This window comes from Diabrotica undecimpunctata, chromosome 4 (genome assembly GCF_040954645.1).
Source record: "Diabrotica undecimpunctata isolate CICGRU chromosome 4, icDiaUnde3, whole genome shotgun sequence".
Classification (NCBI taxonomy): Eukaryota; Metazoa; Arthropoda; class Insecta; order Coleoptera; family Chrysomelidae; genus Diabrotica; species Diabrotica undecimpunctata.
Window position 1 is genome coordinate 34672280 of NC_092806.1, and position 6000 is coordinate 34678279.

Below are 6000 nucleotides of genomic sequence, written 5' to 3' on the forward strand. Positions count from 1 at the left end.
ATAGAGGTATCAATCCGCCAATGAACAAGCAGAATTATTTATAAAGAGGAGGAAGAAGAAGATCTCCCGTCTCTGTCTCTGGCAACATGGTCTGTCCAGTTCCAATTTAGCGTTGTAATTCTTTTAACTGCGTCCGTAACACCAGTTTTTCTCCTAACTATTTGATTTGAAACTCTATCTCTGGGAGATATATTTAACTTTGACCTTTCAATTGCTCTTTGTGCCACTTGTATTTTGTTGATTACTTTTCTGGTCTACCGATTTTTATATCTACTAAAACAACACAATAAAAGTAAAAGTAGAAGAACTAACTGACCCTATCGAGTTGGCAATGGGATAAGACCGGGAGATTCCCTGAGTCCTCTATTATTCAACCTGATTATGGATGAAATATTAAAAAAAGTTAGAACTATTTTTCATATGCTATGCAGACGACGCAATACTACTCTCTCAAAGTGAAGATGATATACAACGTAAGCTGCACCAATTTAATGTAACCACCAGAAAATTTAACATCTAAATTTCTCCAAAGAAGACAAAATGCATGGTTATAACAGCAAATTTACTAAGATATAAATTGAAGCTGGAAGGTCAGACAATAGAGCAAGTGATGGAGTTTAAATATCTAGGCATCACATTATCTAGCTACGGAAAGCTCGAAACAGAAGTGGAAGATTAAGTGAATAGAACGAACAGAGCCACAGGTTACCTGGATGAAACAATATGGGGAAATAAAAATATCGGGAAAGAAATGAAAAGCAGAATTTACAAAATCGTCATCAGACCAATAATGAAATATGCGGCAGAAACACCACCTGACACAGAGAGGACAAAAAGGATGTAAGAAACAGCAGAGATACACTTGATGATAAAACACGATGGGACAGAGCCAGAAGTACTTATATATGACGTAAATAACGACGAGGTAAATAACATCAAGAAATGGAAGAGTAGAATAGGATGATTATTCAAGCCGAATAACAACAAATAGAGTAGTAAAAACGTCAAGAGACCGTTTCCCAATAGGAAGACGATCACATTGATTGGAGGCACATTTTAAAACAGTGTCATGTCACTGAGTCATGTCTGGATAAAAAGAAGAAGAAGAAGTCCCCGTAGACACTTTGTCTCAGGACCAGCAACTTTCAGTGTAGTCTTACGTTATGTTATCAATTCCAATTATAACTTACATCATAGCATATAAGATCAAATAATGTAACTTTAATTCAAATTTTTAATTTAATTTAACGGGTTTTTACACAAATATTTAGTGGTTCAACACTTGTAAATTTAGACACACTGATGATGGAATATTGATTCTGAAAACGTTCTGTAATGTAGCCCTATTGGATGTTTTATGTTTTATGTTAAAGTTTTATGTTAAATAATAATGTTATTAGGATGTCAGGAAGATCGGTGTTCCCAACTCGCATAAACTGCAAGGAACAGGACTGAATGTAAGAATAAGCTTAGGAGAATCAAGTCTTTACTTGTACCGTAGTACTACTACTAGTTTGAAAAAACACTTGGGAAAACAATTTTTACTGAATTATTGAATCTATTTCTATAGATTCTATAGATAGATTAAAAATATTCTCCGCCATTCACACCGGATACTATACACCAAGGCGTCATAAAAAACACAGTGTAATCATACCCGTAAAACTTAAAGCATTATTAGAAGGACAGGCCCAAAAAGTATAGTGTTATAGTTATGGTTATGATAGATCGGAGCAGGACCTATTTATGAGCCGTTTAGATACCTAGACCTCATAAGATGGGTCCATTGTTTCACCCCTATCATACGAAATAGCCCTATAAGGATCTATTCTTCGGCATTTTTGGGGTTCAAGCTGTTCCGGGTTCCCATATCTGCAGTAATCAGAAGGATCTCCAAGTCTGGGCCCCTCTTGCCGTTCTAAACGTTTAATCCTTTAGTAGCCTTGTGGCCTCACAGAAAGCCACAAGTCTCTTTAAGTATAACTCTCTCATTTGGCTCAGTTGCATAAAGATCGATCCCAGGATCTACCACCTCTAGTAGGCCAGTGCCGGGGACTTCCAGAGGACATGTGAGGAGGCTATATGCCAATCCAAGCGGATGAAGGTGACACATGAGTCTACAGCGACCGGTAAGCATACTGACCACAAGAGAGCACCTTCTACAGCCTAGCCTGCCTCATGCCTCCACAACTGGCCCAGATATCCTGGAACATCCGCAGAAGAAGCTCTCTGAGACTAACTCGACCAGTACTGAAGGGCACTCCAATCAGAAGTTCGGGTCCCATCAGCAGAGTAAATGAGCTCTGTCGTGCCAGTGCGTCAGCCCGTTCATTACCTTCCACGCCTGTGTGTCCCGGTACCCATACCAAGGTAACCCTATCAGTCCTAGCAACATCAGCAAGTGCTCTCTTGCACTCAAGAACCAGCTTAGAGCTGACTTTGGGCACTTCCAAAGTCCTTGGCGCTGCGTGACTGTCAGGTCCTGCCTGAGCAAGCTATTATCTCCTGAGCATATACCAGGAGTGCAAAGATCTCGGCCTTAAAGACTGATGCATGGGAGCCGAGAGCCCGGCCAGATTTAAATCCGCTCCCATATACTCCGGCACCTGCCCGCCCGTCTATTCTGGGCCCATCCGTGAACCAGGTGAGCTCGTTTCGACGGATCAGGCTCTCGTTATAGTATAGTGTTACTCAGTATTAATCGATCCGGCATATCGACCAAAACGTACTAACAGTCATCTTGTAAGTAAAAAATTATAAATAATGTGATCAGAATCAGATGATGCATCAAATTATATGAAAACAATTCGATAGATATATCGGATTTGATAATCTTAAAACTTATGCAACCACTGCTAAAACTGCTAATAAATATGTAAAAGAAGTAGCTCTAGTTCCAGTTTAGATATAAAGAACAAAAATAATATTAACAAAGTACGTTGAAATAACTTTATTTTGTATGATTAAAAACGTTAACTTTGATTTAAGCAGAATAAATAAAATACCTGTACGCTTTCTAATATTTTTTCACATAAAGAATTTTTCATTATTGTGAGAAATAATTTTACACATTTCATAATTTCTAAGCAGCTACAAAAATAGATAGAGATATTCTGATACGAAACAACTTTAAATTACGAAGAGTACTGATAAAAATATAAATTGATTTCTTTATAAATTTATATTATTATTTTGTTTGTGCCGAGTCCGAAAATAGTAACAAAAGTTAATAACTTCAATATTAAAATTTTATTAGTGTGTCAGTCCTGATAAATGGACAACTGTGTGTTTTCATCTAGTCAGCATAATACCATTTTTCATTGTTTTGCCCATCAGCTCTAATTGACTAACAATCCTAGTAAAAATTTCCCCAAAAAATACTTTTAGATTTAACAAGAGACTCGCTACACACATTGTCAGTTTTCAAAAAACAAACAAACTCACCATATTACTGACTTCGTAAAAGAGTATATTTTTTGATATTTTGGATTAAATTTAGTGATCATGAAAAATGATTGGGCTTAATTGATAACAAAGCAATGTTGGGTATCATAGGAGAGCAATAAGTTTTTAAGAAAGAAAATATTTAGTTTACTGCTATGATATTGGTAATCTAATGAACGAATTTAACATTAAGTATAAAATGAATGAAGGTTTATTAAACTTACAAAGGCATACTATAAAATCCAAAATATATACGCGAATTTGAATTCAAAATTACTGAGTATAATCAAGTTTGTCGATGGATGAGAAATAAGAGTCCAGCTCGGTGAACTCATATTCATTGAAACGTACTTATTAACCTGAACCTCCAGATCACTTCTTTTGTACAATGTTCACTATACAGTAGTACTACAGAATGATTAGGTATTATTAAGACGAAAATATTGACTTTATAGAAAAAGTAGAAGATAGCCACAGACAACTATATCTTAAGACCTACGAAATGCAGGAATACTTCAAAATTCCTCAGAAGAAGTCAAAAGAATAATAAAATATACTAAAGAACAAAAGGCCTTGGAAAAAGACGGTATCGCAAATAGGGCACTAAAGAATCTGCCCGGAAAAGCCTTTATATACATAACACAAATTACTCAGGCTGAGAAGATCTTCCAATAAAATTAAGTCTTCTTCTTCATGTGCCGAGCTCGAATATCGAGCGTTGGCTATCAAATTGGCTATAGTAATTTTGTTGACGGCAGCTCGGAAAAGAGACGCAGAGGATCTGTTAAACCAATCTCTCAGATTTCTAAGCCATGACGTTCTTCTTCGACCTGGCTCCCTTCTTCCGTCTACTTTGCCTTGTATTATTAAATGGAGTATATTATATCTCTCTGGGTGGCGCATAACATGACCAAAATATTCAAGTTTGCGATTTTTAACTGTTTTGACTTCCGTAACTTTTCCCATCTGATGCAAAACAACTTCGTTACGAACTCTATCCACCCAACTTATTCGTAGGATTCTCCGATACACCCAGATTTCAAAGGCTTCTAGTTTCTTGAGAAGTGTATCCGTCAAAGTCCAACCTTCGACACCATACAAAAGAGTAGAGAACACATAACATCTCACTAATCTAATTTTCAGACTTAAAAGTAATATTAATTTAAATACTTAAAGTTAATACTTAATTTAAATACTTAAAGTAATATTTGGTCATACAGAAGGATCCTGAAGATTCCATGGACAGACAAAGTCACGAATGAAGAAGTACTGCGGAGGATGAACACAACTGCGGATTTGGTCATCGTGAAGAGCCGTAAGCTGCAGTACTTGGGATATATAATGAGAAATCAAGGCAGATACGAGCTACTTCAATGCATTTTGCAAGGTAAAATTGAAGGAAAAAGGGCCCCAGGACAAAGAAGAATATCCTGGCTTGCTAACCTGAGAGCATGGTATAGAAAGACCTCAACACAGCTATTTCGTATATCAACCAACAAAGTCATCATAGCCAAGATGATCGCCAACATTCGGAACGGACAGGCACCCTAAGAAGAAGAAAGTAATATTGTTTCCACATAACAGTTTCTTTATCTTAAAGAATGCAGCTTTGGCCTTCTCTAACCGTATTCTAATTTCTTTGCTCATGTCCCAGTTCTCATTTAAATTACAATCAAAGTGATACTATGGCTTCTCTCCTTTACCTGACCAACAGAAAGTTTAAAGTTCAGATAAGTTCTGCCTGAAACCGGAGCAATGCAGGCCTGGATGGTAACATCTTTTTTATACACGATCTGTACTGCCGATGCACCAACTTTACCACAAACCACATAAGTCTTTATGCTGACGACACAACAATAGCAGCCAGAAGTTTGAACTATTGGTTGCTATTGAATTAGCGAGACGATAGTTGCAAAATGCACTACATCACATAGAATACTAGTGGATACACTGAAAAATTGCCGTAATGCTTCAAAAAAGATTCTAAAGATCACATAATTCTTCTTCTTATTGTGCCGTCTGCTCACGAAGTTTGGCGATCCAAATGGCAATTGTAGCTTTGAAAACTGCTACATGAAAGATTTCTGCTGATAAGCGGTCAAACCAACTCCACAGGTCTTTCAGCCATGAGTTCTGGCACCTTCCAACTGATCTTTTGCCTTGTACTTTACCTTCCAATATAATTTGGGGTAATTCACCTTTCACCTTTAAACACATGACCCAAGTATTGTATTTTTTTCTCTTTGATTATGCGTAGTAATTCTTTCTGTTTACTCATGCTCCGAAGTGGTAACTTTTTGTACCCATGGAATTCTCAGCATCCGTCTGTAGGTATATATACATCCCAAAGACATCTATTCTTTTTTTGTTCTTTTTTATTCTATATCACATCATTAAATGAGGAGATTCAGCACAGAAATAGACTGGTCCAAGAAAGTAAAAATTCTAGGAGTGATAATGGATAAAAGATTTACATACACGTCACACGTCACTAAGGTTAAAAATAAAACTAATAATGGTATAAATTCTAGTTGTTATCAACAAGTCCTCACAGAC